The 14,873-nt window shown below is 40.3% G+C and overlaps 1 protein-coding gene across 1 annotated transcript in view; it reads right to left on the bottom strand.

The window, feature by feature from the left end:
* The window catches only part of LOC144686799 (activin receptor type-2A), a 168,394-nt gene that overhangs the window by 71,199 nt on the left and 82,322 nt on the right, over positions 1 to 14,873 (bottom strand). The gene's annotated exons all lie outside the window — the stretch shown is intronic.

Raw genomic sequence — 14,873 nt, 5'->3', positions numbered from 1 at the left:
TTTGAAGAGCATCTAAAATGCAACACAAAATACAGTGCTTCAGTCAAAAGGGATCAATTCCACTCTGAGTTACCCATCTTTGTAAGTGTGGTTAATTAACTCCATTATGATTAATTCCTATATTAAAAACAAATACATTTTCAATAATTCTTTTAAAGTATTTTCACAATATTTCAGCTTCTACCTTCACTTTACAGGTTATGCCCCAATCATTATTTTGCTCCATGAAAAATTTTTAAGAAGTGATTTGATTTTAGTGCTTTTCATTTCCTGGTTGATTGTGGGAATTCTTTAATGTGATTGGCTTCTTGATGACATCATTGCAGCTCCATATTGGGAATTCCTATTAATTGCACATCCAGAAAGTTAAAATTCTCACTCGAGACCACTAGATCTCTCAGTGAGGCTTTCTTCAAGGTCAGAGATAAACACCCTTGATGCCAACCACAAAATCCAGGCCTTAATCTACTATTTTGGCCAAAGAATCATGTGGAGAAATCAGCAGACAAGTTAAATTAAATAAAATGATGAAGGGAGCGAAAGGGGTTAGTTTTACTCCTGAGGAAACCACAACAGCAAATCATATCACTGGAATATCAATTCAAAATAAAATAAGAAAGCATATTATTTACTTTCCAATATGAATCCTAGATTCTTGAAGGAGACTTCACATTTCAGTAAAAACTTAATATTTAAATACTTCATATCATGCAATTTTTTCTGTTACAGACCAAGATTGAAAAATTATCAAGCCAATATTTTTGCCACACAAATTCTACTTCTGCATAAGACAATTTTTCATTACACTAATCCATACAAATTTACTATAATCAAATTATGCTCTAAAATTAAAATCAGAGTAAAATGTATAAAAGGTTATGTGTTGCATTAAAACGTTACAAGATAGCAAAACAAGTGTAGATAAGTTTTAAGACAATTATCCAGTTTCTACAATTGATTGCAAAAAGCATATATTGCACATGCTGACTAAGATTACCACTAACCAGAAAGCACCCAAGCACAATTAACCTCAAGCTGTCCTCAGGACCATAAAGCTTTAAAAGAGCAACTGAACACAATAATCCACTGGGCATAGCATGGGATAATATTCTTGTTTTCATAAAACAATCTATCCTCCATTTTACTGTAACCACCACCACAGGAGGCCTGCTGGTCTTCATAAAAAATATTTCAGTATAAATATTGTACAAATATTCTGAATTACTGCGCAACAACCAAGAATTATACTTTTATTAGGAGTGATTTCTTTTCATTTCAGAAAGTATACAATAGTAGACAGTATAGTGGACATGGACGTGCACTTGGCAAGCTAATTTGCTGTCAAGACAGAGCTGCTCAGTACAGTATGTTGGGCATTAGCCACTAGCCACATGGCAATACAGGTACGGTTAATTGCATTTTTGGTTAGTAAATTTAAAAAAAGAACAATACCTTCCCTGCCTCTGTACTTGCTTAAAATCTGGTACATCTCTACCTGTTTTCCAGTTCTGATGAAAGGTCATCAACCAGAAATGTTAATTTTGTTCATCTCTCCAAAGGTGCTGCCTGACCTGATGATTATTTTTTTTTTATTTCAAATTTTCAGTATCCGCAGTATCTTACATCTGTATTAGTGTTTAATTCACTGCTACTTCTCTTCCAGGAATGCTCACCTTGAAAAATTTCTGGTCAGCCCTCTGGTGGAATTTCTGTTGGTTTCTTTTGCCTTGTTCATCTTCAACGCTTTCAATTTGCCTTCACATGCTTAATCAGGTAACTACCAAAACTCAGCTAAAAAGCCACAGTTTTCCTCAGCAACTGTCTCCACATGGGTTCCAACTGAAATTCCACCTTTCATGTTGTTTTGTATCCACTCATGATCACAGATATCTCCCAAGATGTTCAGCATTCCTGGAACTATTTTTCTCACTGCATCCAGAGATCCAAATTCAGCGTGATGCACTGCCACATGTTTCTTTCTCTCAATCTTTCTCTTCAGCAGCACCGACTCCTTATTACAAAGCTGCCCTAGAACACAATTCCATTTCATCCTTTGCCTTAAATGGCGCTTTAACAAAAAAACTTCTCTCTTCCTTTTAAGTATCAAGGATTGCAAGCTTCAACAACTCTTGGTCACCAACACCCCTCCAGATCCATTTTCCCCTTCCTGTTCCTGTCCCCAACCTTCCTTCCAATGTCATCCTTGCTGCGTTTGCGCAATCCTCTCTGACCCCTAACAATCATCCCTCAAGGCCTATCTCCCCTTTATGTCCGCACCTCAATGTATTTCAAGCTTGGTACAACAATATGCTTTTCTTCCATTGCCTCCATGGCCACTTAAATGTCCCGAAATCTTCAGAGCTCTCGTTCCACCTGGACACGTTCCTCTGACCTCTTAGCCTCTCTAGATCTTTTCATTGGGAACTGCCGGAGCGATAAAAGCCACCTCAATTTCACTGCTCCCTTCATTCACTCTAACCCACCCTCCCAAACCAAACCCCTTGAACTTGCAGCACTCCATTCTCCCAGGTCCAACCCTAACATTGCCATTAAGCTAGCTGTTATTTGGCAAACCAAACTCTACCTTGCAGACGTTGAAACACCAACTCTTCGACATCACCTCCTACTGTATCCTGGACTATGATCCAGTGCAGCTTTGGAACTGAGTGCATACCTGGGAATTTGGTGAGTGGGGGAGTTTAAAGTGTTAATCTTGTTCTTGAAAAATGTAGTATAGTCTGTAATTAATAGTAACTGGTAAGTACTAAGTAGGTAGACTAAATTTCTTTCTTTCGTTCAGCCTTAGGCAGGGTAAACATACACTGCTGAGGGAGCCGAGTAGTCAATTAGCTAATTGATTGAATCTGGTTTATCTAGCTCCAGTTCAGTTTACTGTAAATTTTACTTCTTTAGTGCAGCTAAGGCAAACGAGTGCAGCTTTGGAACTGCGTGCACACCTGGGAGTCTAATGAACGGGTAAGTTTGGTGAGGAGGGGAGGGAGGTGTTCCTTTGCTTTTCGTTTTGCTTTTTCTGCCTTTTTCCCTCTGTAGGAATTAGTTCTTTCCCTACTACAGGATAAGGAGCTAGCTGTTTGTCGAGTATCTTATAAGTATTTAAGGTCTGTTCCAGTCCAAAGGTTTAAAATACTATACAAACTGGTGGTAAAGTTAATAAAATATATAAAAAAGGAAAATAAATAAGTGAATAATATAATTAAGCAATTAATTAAGATACATTAAGGAAAGCAGGGCAGATGGTGTGTCAAGGCTGCAGCTTGTGGGAGCTCCTGGAAAAGGGGGAAAATTACCTGAATGTTTTGTACCAGGAGGCAGTCACACCAGTTAGGATATTATCTTCTGATTTATTCAGTGGTCAGAGACAGGGCAATGTGACTGCGAGTAAGGCAGGTAAGGGAACCCAGAGGGGAGTGCAGGGGCCTCAGACTTTGCAGGATAAGGAGTCTGGTAGTACTTACCAGTTACTATCAATTACAGACTATACTACATTTTTCAAGAACAAGATTAACACTTTAAACTCCCCCACTCACCAAATTCCCAGGTATGCACCAGTTCCAAAGCTGCACTGGATCATGGTCTAGGGGACAGTAGTGGGTCTGAGGTTCTCTCAGTTTGTTTGGATGGAAGTAGAGGCTGAACAAACTGACCATGGCGTTTTGGTACAGGAAGCCATTCAAGTGGGGGGTGCAAAAAGGAATGCAGTGGGAATAGGGGACAGTGAGGGGGATTAACACTTCTGTCTGCAGCAAAGAGCGAGAGTCCAGGTGCCTGTGATGTCTGCCCAGTGCCAGGGTTCAGGACATCTGCTTAGGGCTGGAAAGGTAGTTGCAGTGGAAGGGGGAGGATCCAGTTGTCATGGTCCGTGTGGGTAACAGCAACACAGGTGGAACTAGGAAAGAGGTTCTGCATAGAAAGCATGAGGAGTTAGGCACTAAATTAAAAATCAGAATCTCAAAAGGTAATAGTCTCTGGATTATTACCTGGGCCACATGCAAATTGGTATAGGGTACCAAAAATTAGAGATGAATATATGACTCAAAGACTAGTGTGGGAGAACTGGTTTCCAGTTCGTGGGGCACTAACACCAGTACTGGGGAAAGTGGGGGCTGTACCATTGGGATGATCTACACCTGAACTGTGCTGGATGTGTGTTCCTGAGAATTGCATAACTTGGGAAGTAGAGAGAGTTTTACACTAAATAGTGGGGGCAAGAGGTCAAATTTGGGAAGATGTGGCAAATCAAAGAGTAGAGAAAAGACGAGAGAGGAAGGTATTAATGTGGGAAATGATAAACAGACTGTGACAGGAAGGGACAGAGAGTACAGGGAGCACAAATCTAAGAGTAAATCAGCAGATAAGGCTAGAGGTTACAAAAATAATAAAAGGACAAAACAAAAGCCTGTGTATCTGAATGCATGTAGCATTTGTAGCAGAACAGATGATTTGAGAGCTCAAATAGAAATAAATAAGCACAATCTGATAGCCATTACAGAGACGTGACTGAGGACGACATAGTATAGGACCTGAATATTGAAGGGTACCTGACAGTTAGAAAGGGCAGGAGGCTAGAAAAAGGTGGAGGGGTGGTTATCTTAATTAATGTTGGTATTAGCACATTAGAGAGGGATGACCTAATTTCAGGAAATCAAGATGTAGAAATGGTTTGGGTAGAGATGAGGAATGATAAAGGCAAAAAGTCACTTGTGTGAGTGGTGTCCAGGGCCCCTAAGGTAACCATACAGTAGGATAGGCAATAAAGGAAGAAATAACGGGAGCTTGTCAGAAAGCTACGGTAATAATCATGGTGGATTAGATAATGCCCTCATAATGAAGGCGCCCCTAGGTAGCAGCCATCATAATGAGATTGAATTTTACATTCAGTTTGAAGAAAAGAAGAGTGGGTCTAAGACTAGTATTTTAAACTTAAATAAGGGGAATTATGAGGGCATGAAAGCAGAGCTAGCTAAAGTGAACTGGCAAATTAGGTTAAGGGATAGGTCAATAGAGATGCAGTGGCAGACATTTAAGGGGATATTTCAGACTACACAGAATAGATAAGTTCTGAGAAAGAAAAACCCACCATCGTGGTTAACAATAAACGTCAAAGATAGTATCAAACTTAAAGAAAAAGCATATAATTGTGCAAAGGTGGGTGGCAAGTCAGAAGATTGGACAGAATATAGAAACAGCAAAGAATGAATAAAAGATTATATTTTAAAAAAGCATTTAAAAAGAGCATTGGTCCTTTAGAAAATTGAGTTTGGGGAATTAATCAAGGAAAATAAGGAGATGGCAGGTGAATTGAACTGGTAGTTTGCATTGGTCTTCACTATAGAGGATACAAGCAACGTCCCAGAATTAGCTGTAAATCATGAAATGAAAGGGAGGGAGGAACTCAAGAAAGTTACAATCACCAGGAAAGTGGTACTGTGAAAATTCTCGGAACTGCGGGCCGACAAGTTCCCAAGTCCTACTGACTTCATCCTAGGGTCTTAAAAGAAGTGGCTAGTGAGATAGTTGATGCATTAGTTTTAATTTTCCAAAATTTCCTAGGTTCCATTAGATTGGAAATGAGTAAATGTAGCTCCTTTATTCAAAAAGGGAGGAAGACAGAAAGCAGAAAACTACAGGCCAGTTAGCTTAACATCTGTCACAGGGAAAATGTTAGCACCTATTATTATTGACGTTATAGCAAGGTACTTAGAAACATTCAAGGTGATCAGGCAGAGTCAACTTGGTTTTGTGAAAGGGAAATCATGTCTAACCAATTTACTGGAGTTCTTTGAAAAAGTAACATATGCTGTGGATAAAGGGGATATACTGTATTTAGATCTCCAGAAGGCATTTGATAAGGTGCCACATCAAAAGTTATTTCAAAAAAAGCTCATAATGTAGGGGGGCAATATTGGCACAGATAGAAGATTGGCCAGCTAACAGGAAACAGAGTTGGCATAGATGGGTCTTGTTCTAGTTGGCAAGATCTAACGAGTGGTATATCACAGGTATCAGTGCTTCGGCCTCAACATTTTACAACTTATATAAATGACTTGGATGAAGGGACCGAAGGTAAGATTTCTAAATTTGCTGATGACAGAAAGATAGGTAGGATAGTAGGATGTGAAGAGGACACAAGGAGGCTACAAATGGATACGGATAGGTTATGTGAGTGGGCAAAGGCCTGGCAAATGGAGTATAATTTTGGAAAGTGTAGAATTGTCCAATTTGGCAGGAAAAATAAAAAAAGCATATGATCTAAATGGTGAGAGGTTGCAGGGCTCTGAGATGCAGAGGAATCTAGGGGCCCTAGTGCATGAATTTGTTAGGAACTGGAGATAGTTTAAGTTATATTTGTATTTGTGAGTGTTAGGAATGACTTTTAGCTTTAAGTTTAATTTGTGTTTCTGTATTGGTATTAAGAAAGGGGGAACTTGAGTTTTGGTTCACTTTAAAACATAACTGCATTCTAATGTTCTAAGACTTTAATGACTATTGAAGGGAAGTTGAAACAAACACAAGGTAGAAAAAAAAACTCTGCTGTTGCCTAGCAACAGAGGTCCAGAGAGATGGACCCACAGAGGCAGGGAAAAACAGAAAAGTAGTTTCAATTCAGTTGAAGCCAGGAACGAGGAGGGGCTGGACAGGAGAGGAAACTCAGGAAGCTGATTTCCCATAAGAACAGAAGAAGGTCCCAGAAAACAGGGAGCAGGTCCTAAAGGAAAAAAAGTCCCAAGAAGACCTTCTAGTCAAAGGAAGAACAGGAATCAGGAAAAAGGTCCTGTTAGGTGACGTCAAGAGTGAGAAGCAGCTGAAGTCTCCAGGTTTAAAGACAGAAAGCTGCAGGATGCAGACTTAAAGCAAAATAGGCTTTCGAGAGACCAGAAGATTCAAGCAAACAGCCAAAGGTTGGTGACGCCTTATTATGGGCACGTGAAGCAGTGGTGTTCTGTTGGCACAGCTGAATATCTGAAAGAGTGTGTGTGGAAGGCAAAGCTTGAACACGTGAACATGGCGATCCAGTGGGAGTGGAACATCGGAAGGAGAGTTCGAAACCCTGGAGGTGGACCCTTGTGGAAGGCTTCCAAGAAAAAACGTCATGGGAGAAGATTCCAAAATGAGTTCTTCGAGAGTGGAGATTGGAAACCCTTGTGTGAAAGACAGAGTTCAGTGAGGCCGGTTGGCTCACCTGTCACAAGCGTCTGGGAGGAGTTGATGAGGAATCCATAGCATCTGTTTGGGGTGGTATCTGCCACTTCGTTTCGCAGTGTGGTGTGCCTGACACAGGTCACCTATTGGTTTACCTGGACTATGTATTCACTGTGGACAGTAGAGTATAAGATAGCTTTTGTAACTTGTGTTATCCTTACAAATCTGTATCTATCTGTAAAGGTATAGTTGTGGGTGAAGGAGTATTGCAATATAGTTAATCTTTTCTTGTGTAATAAATGTTTTATTCTTTTGTTAAAAGTTCATCAGCTGACTGCTGTGACTCTGTTCAGTAGCCATCCTCCATGTTTCTAAAGAAATAATACAAGTTAGAATCTATCAAGCCGGGTTCCACCCTGGGATCCGGTTTGTCCAGTAGTAACATCAGCTGGGGGTGGGGGGGGTCATAACAAATTGCAAAAGATTAGTACGCAGGTACAGCAATTAATTAGGAAAGTGTTGGGAAACAGAGACAGTCGAACTAAGTTATATTTGTATTTTATGGGTGTTAGGAATAAGTTTTAGCTTTAATGTTTAAGTTTTAATTGTGTTTCTGTATCCATGTGTTAAGAAAGGTCAAATGGAGTTTCAGTTTCACTTTGAAAAGGTGCTTGCATTTCTATTGAGTATTTAGTATTAAGTAGTTAAGCAAACACAGGGGTAGAAGAATTGGGTTGTTGCCTAGCAACAGGGGCCCAGAGAGACAGGTCCCTCCCACAGACACACAGAAGAAGTAAAACAGCAGCTTGTTTTGGAAGCTCTTGGAGTTCAACAGGTTCTAAAGATAGCTGCCAGGCAGGAGCAGCCTAGAAGGGACAGATAGCAAGTCCCAAGCTAAAGAAAAACACAAAAATCCAGGGGAGTGGAACAAGAGAAAGTCCCAAGAAGACCTTCTAGTCAAAGGAAGGGCAGGATCCTGGAAAAGGTCCTGTTAAGTGAAGTTAAGAGTGAGGGGCAGAGAGAAAGGCTCCAAGCTTCAGATTTAAAGAGACAAAAGCTGCAGAGAGGAGATTTAAAGCAAGAACAGCTTGCAAGAGGCAAGAAGGTCCAAAGAGACAACTGAAGGTCTTTAACTCTTTGCTATAGGTATGTGAATAGCAGTGTACTGCGACAGCTGAGACAGTGAGAGAGTGCATGGAAGACAGCTTGAATGCATGTGGTGACCCAGGGAAGAGGGACATCGGAAGGAGAGTTCAAAACCCTGGAGGTAAACCCTTGTGGAAAGTGTCTGAGAAAGCATCGATTTGGGAGAAGATTCCAAAGCAAATTCATGAAAAGTGGAGATTGGAAAACCTCATGTGAAAGACGGAGTTCAGGGAGACTGGTTGACTCATGGTGGGATGAGCATCTGGGGGAGGGGGAAGTTGGGGAGAGATCCATATCATCTGATTGAGGTGGCAACTGTCACTTGCTTTTAGAGTGTGGTGTGTCTGATCACAGGGTGCCTATTGGTACATGGACTGTGTACTTACTGTGAACAGTAGAGTACAAGATAGCTTTTGTAACTTGTGTAATTCTTACAAATCTGTATCTATCTGTAAAGGTATAGTTGTGGGTGAAGGAGTATTGTAAGATAGGTCATCTTTTCTTGTTTAATAAACGTTTTATTCTTTTGTTAAAAGTTCATCAGCTGACTCCTGTGATTCTGTTCTGTAGCTACTCTCCACATATCTAAACGAACAAATAAAAGTTAGGATCTATCAAGTTGGGTTCCACTCTGAGATCAGGCTTGTCCAGGGGTAACCTCAGTGGGGATCATTACAAAAGCTAATAGAAAGTTACAATTAATTGTGAGGGGAACTGAATGGTAAAGTAGGGAGGTTATGCTTCAGTTATACAGGGCATTGGTGAGACCATATCTGGAGTACTGTGTACATTATTGGTCTCCTTATTTAAGCAAGGATGTAAATGCTTTGGCAGCAGTTCAGAGAAGGTTGATTAGACTAATACCTGGAATGGGAGGGTTGTCTTATGAGAAAGGTTGGATAGGCTAGGCTTGTAACCGTTGGAGTTTAGAGAATAAGAGATGACTTAATTGAAAAATATAAGATCCTGAGGGATCTTGATAGGGTCAGTGTGGAGAGGATGTTTCCTCTTATGGATGAATCTAGTACTAGGGGGCCACTGTTTAAAAATAAGGGGTCATCCATTCAAGACAGAGATGAGGAGAAATTTTTACCTTTGAGGGTTGAGAATCTTTGGAACTCTGCTTCCACTGCCTTTTGAGGAAGAGAGTCTGATGTTTTTAAGGCAGAGGCAGATAGATTCTTGATGAGCAAGAGGGTGAAAGGTTATTGGGGTACGGTAATGTGGAGTTGAGATTACAATCAGATCAGCCATGATCTCACTGAATGGTGGAGCAGGCTCGAAGGGCCATGGCCTATCCCTGCTCCTAATTCATTATGTTCTATATCCCACCACAGAACATCTAGCCATTGTTTTCAATACTATTGCTGACTTAGTCCCCCAACCCATTTCTACCTCCTTCCCAAGATTCACAAACAGAAATGCCTTGGTAGACCCATCATTTCAACCCGTTCTTGCCCCAATTTCTTCTTATCTTGATTTTTTTCCCCCTCCCTTGCGCAGTCTCTTTGTCCTCCTCCACTTGAATGGTCTTCTGGCCCTAACCATCTCTGTTTCACCATGGGCACCGAATTCCTTTACATTTTCATTCTCATCAGGATGGCCTAAGGGTCTTCTGCTTCTTTTTTGAATGGAGCCCCAACCAGTTCCCATCCACCACCACTCTTCACCCAGCTGAACATGTTCTCCTTTGTGTCCACTGCCCATATGGGCCCTAGTCATGATTGTCTTCATATGATACGTGAAACATTCTTTGTTCCAGTCCAACTCAGGTCTCCTCCCTCCCTCCATTTTTCTTCAGTACACTGATGGCTGTATCTGTGCAGTTTCCTGCTCTCACCCTGAACTGGAAAATTCATCAACTTTACTTCCAATTTCCATCCTTCCCTCACCTTCACATGGTCCATCTCCAACTCTTCCCTTCCTCAACTATCCACCAGAAGCCAAGTGACTCTCACGCCCTTACTAAACTTCCAACCACTCTGCTTCTTGTAAGGGCTCTATTTCATTCTCCCAGCTTCTCTGTCTCCCTATCATCTATTCTGACAACGTCACCTTTCATACTAATCCTCCTTTCTTAATGAGGATTCCGATCCATCCGACAGAATAGTCTATCAAGTCTGTCCTATTTCCCACACTTCCGCTCTCACCCCTTCATTTCTCTCCCAGAACCATGGGAGGGTCCTTCCTGGTCCTAAATTTGCACCCACCAGCATCCGCATTCAATGGATCATCCTCTGGCATTTCTGATATTTCTAATGTGATGCCACCAAATACATCTTTCTCTCCCCTTTCAGCCTTCAAAAAGGACTGTTGTTTCACTCCTCAATCACCCCACACAACCTCCACATCTCAAAGCACATCCTCACACAAGTGCAGGACACAACATTTGTACTTAACCTCATCCTTCCCACCTGGATCCCAAACACTCCTTCCAGATGAAACAGCAATTTACCTAAATTTCTTTTAATTTAGTACATTGTATCTTCTGCTCAAGATTCAGTCTCTCCTACAATGGCAGAGCCAAACGCAGATTGGAAGGCTGCTTTGCAGAACACCTCCATTCAGTCCATGAGGTTACCCAAAAACTGACAAACAACTGAAGCTTAACTCTCTACCCCACTTCTACTATGACCACTCGATCCTGTCTCCTACACTATTCTAAGAAGTTTAATGTAAACTCGGGGAGCAGCACCTCAGCTTTTACCCAAGCACTTTAACAGCTATCTGGACTCAACACAAGTTCAATAACTGCAAATCATAACCACTGGCCCCAATTTTTCAGGCTGCAGCTGTTTAGAAATGATCTGATCTTTTCATTTGCAACTTCTCCAGACTAAACTTCTGCTCCTTTACTTATCCCATTAACATCTCCTTTTACCTTACATCATCGTCTCTTTTGTTATTTAATCGCTGGTGCCTTCCACCCTGTCACAGATCTCCCCATTTGTTCTTTCATCCTCACGCCTTTTTCTGCCTCCATATTTGCTTAAATCCTGTTATGTATTTAACTTTTCCCAGGCTGGTTGGAAGGTCCTTCTCCACGGTTGCTGCCTGACTTCCTGAATATTTTGTTTTTATTCCAGATTTCCAGCGCAGTATTTGCTTCATAATTAACACCATAATTGGGTATGTGATCTCAATACTCATGTGCATGGCACATACACTTTAATCTTTTTTGTGTCACTTTTGGTGGCTTAAGGTGAAAATTACAGTGTGTGAACATTTTTGACCTGTATGTTGTATACTTATTTTATTTTGGTACTGCTTGTTGGTTAACGGCCATATGGTGTGTAGCCCACCAACAACAAAAACTTGCATTTTATACACAATACCTTGAACATAATGAAATATCCCAAGGTGCTTCACACAATAGTTATAAAGCAAAAATGTAACACCAAGCCAAATAAGGCAATAATAGAGCAAATGGCCAAAAGCTTGGTCCAAGGGGTAGGTTTTAAGCAGCCCCTTAACGGAGGAGAGAGAAGTACAGAGATGGAGATTTGGAGAGGGAATTTCGCAGCTTACAGCCAAAGTAATTGAAGGCAGGACTGCCAATGGTGGCGCAATTAAAACTGGGGTTAATCAAGAGGCCAGAAGTAGATGAATGCAGATACCTCACAGGGTTGTGTGGCTGGAGGAGATTATAAAGATGGGGAATGGAGAGGCCACGGGGGAATTTGAAAACAAGGATGAGAATTTTAAATCAAGGTGGTGCTTAACCAGAAAGCACTGTAGCTCAGCAAGCAAAGGGTGATGGGAGAACAGGGTCTGGCACAAGTAAGCAGCAGAGTTCTGGATGACATTAAGTTTGCAAAGAGTAGAATGTAGGAGGTCAGACAGAGGTGCATTGGATTAGTCAAGTCTAGAAGTAACAAAGGCATAATTGAGGGATTCAACAGCAGATTTGCTGAGGCAGAAGCAGGTTTGGGCAATTTTATGGAGGTGGAAATATGTGGCCTTAGTGATGGTGCAAAAGCTAATCACATGATCAACTATGGCACCAAGGTTAAGAACAGTCTGTTTCAACCTCAGACAGCGAAAACACTGGACTTCAGCACCTTGGAAACACTAGCAACATTGTATGGAAGAGAGCAGCCTGTTGGCTTGATTAATTGGAATAAATACTCAAGCCCAGAAGAAAGAATGCCCAAACATTAACATGCCGCTTCATTTTCACTCATCAAGGGATTGAGCCCAATTTCTAGGCACAATAATAAGCATATCATCTCTATCACTTTATTTGACCCAGAGACAAGAACCTGACAAAAAAATGGCTTGGTTGCAAATGAGGTAACCTACATTGTAACAGGATTTTTCAGTTTGTTGCATCAAATCTGTGGCCTGCTCCCAACCTCACCTATAGCTTTCTTCACTCTTGCCTGATAGCTGTATTTGTTTAAAATGTGATATAGCGAGTTTGCCAGACTATTCAGCACAAGTGGCATCACAGCCAGACGCAATTGTCATCCAACACCCACATACGTGCAGTACAAATATTCTGCATTTTTATTTTTTTAAATTCCTTTGGTTCAAACTTAAAATCCAAAGTCCTTACCACAAAACCTGGTTTAAAGAATATTTCAGTAGGGATTAGTGGACAGCAGACAGGAACCAGAAGCTGAAACGCTGGCTAAACGCTCATTTATTAGTCCCTTTCCATTCCGCTTACAGAAACAGGCCAATTGGATTCTCTCATCACCAGCCAGTTCAAATCAGCTAATGTAGCAGAGACAAGGGATCAAACTTTTGTTATCCCTGATCGGGATAGCTAAACATGACAGCAAACTCTGCACTTACCCAAAAGGAATTCCAAAAATGAATTTCAAAACAACTAACATTTTCAAAATTGACACAGTAAGCTGCTAACAGGACAAAAGGAGAAAAAAAACTGACATTCAGCAATTATTTCTGTGATTTGCAGAGAGCAGTATCATACATTTGATACCCCTGCCAAAACTGAAAGTTTGCCAATGTCTTCTCTTAAAATTGTAGTATCTGAAGCAGACTGAAGGAACCTTGAATACTTTTCATTTAAAAAAAACTGGTTTTATGGTAAACATTCAATTTGGTCAATAAATAATACTTTGTCCTGTAGCAAAAAGAGTTGTGTTGTCAAATGTGTGCACTGTATTTGTACATGTAAACAAGGGTGCCTGCTCAATACACCTTACACGGTTCAAAAATCTGATTGAAACTTTTTTTAAAACTCCACTTTTAATTGAGAAATTCTTAAATTGAATATCTTTGGTATAAAACTTACACATTTAAGTCAAATTATAAAAGCAATCTATCTTATCTCAGAGGCTCATTGGTAGTAGGTTATTGCAATCATTCTTCCCAAATTTATATATCTATATTATTTTGGCAGACAAGAAAAATCTTGTTTAAATGCCCTGTAGGCAACATATCAACTATGAATAGTAGCAATCAGCAGGTGTATTTTGAGAGTCAGTACAAGGTCGTAAAGTACCGGATAGTTCCACAACTTCAAGTTATCATGTCAATGTTGGGAACACTTCCACTCCAACCAAATTTACAGCACATTTACAGGTGAAATGGTCAAACTTTATAAATCGAATTAGATTGTATTTACACACACCAAAATTTCATTTAATCCCTAAACATCTGCCTTAATAGAACCCAGCATTTCCAAGTGTTTTCTTTGAATTAATCAAATAACATAGATGCATATTTATATACTTACTAACCTTAATGTGTACAGCAAGAAAAATGTTTGGTACAAATATCCTGTATTTTTATTTTATTAATTCCATTGGTCAAAACTTAAAATCCAAAGTCTTTGCCACAAAATTTGGCTTTGAGAATATTTCAGTAGGGGTCCAAGGATAGTATTAATCTGGTATGAGCCTTATAAATCTACTTAAATAGAGTTAAAGAGCTGAATATAAGGTGAATTCATTAATGCATAGCATCATATAGATTCAACTTGTTTGGCTGTTGTTCTCTAATGTCTGACTTGTGGTTTACTGCCCCTGAATCAAAGGTGCTTCAACTTCCTTCCAGAAATCCCCACTGGGATACAGCCAAACACACTGTTTGGCAACACTCTCAGAAAATTTCCCTACAGTTAAAATGCATCATGTTCCAAAGCACAGCATGTGCAACTGCAACCATTAATTACAGTTTCCACTATATACCACATATACTTGTGTAAAAGTTGACCTAAAGACTTTTGGCCTAGAAAAATCGGTCACAAAGATTTGACTTCTACATGCATATATATATATACGATACACAGATGACATAGTACTAAATTGTACATGGTGCAGCCCAGAAGATTCTTTGCATCAACACTTGTACTGTACCTAATATCTCACACGTTCACAACAATACTACAGGAGAAAAAGGGTGCTGAATGGTTGACAAGTCGGCTCTGATTGGCCAAGGCGTCGCCATGGACAAAGCAACGGGGAGCAAATAGGCTCCTCATGCTTCCAGGTAATTCAAAAAAAGGCACAGGGCTTTAAAATATTCCCTTTGTTTGCAGAGAATGGGTCCCTGTGTAGGAATGTATGTCACTTCTAGCAAGCATTACAAGTCAC

The sequence above is a fragment of the Cetorhinus maximus genome, chromosome 11 (genome assembly GCF_964194155.1).
Source record: "Cetorhinus maximus chromosome 11, sCetMax3.hap1.1, whole genome shotgun sequence".
NCBI lineage: Eukaryota > Metazoa > Chordata > Chondrichthyes > Lamniformes > Cetorhinidae > Cetorhinus > Cetorhinus maximus.
This window is presented reverse-complemented; position numbering and strand designations above follow the sequence as displayed.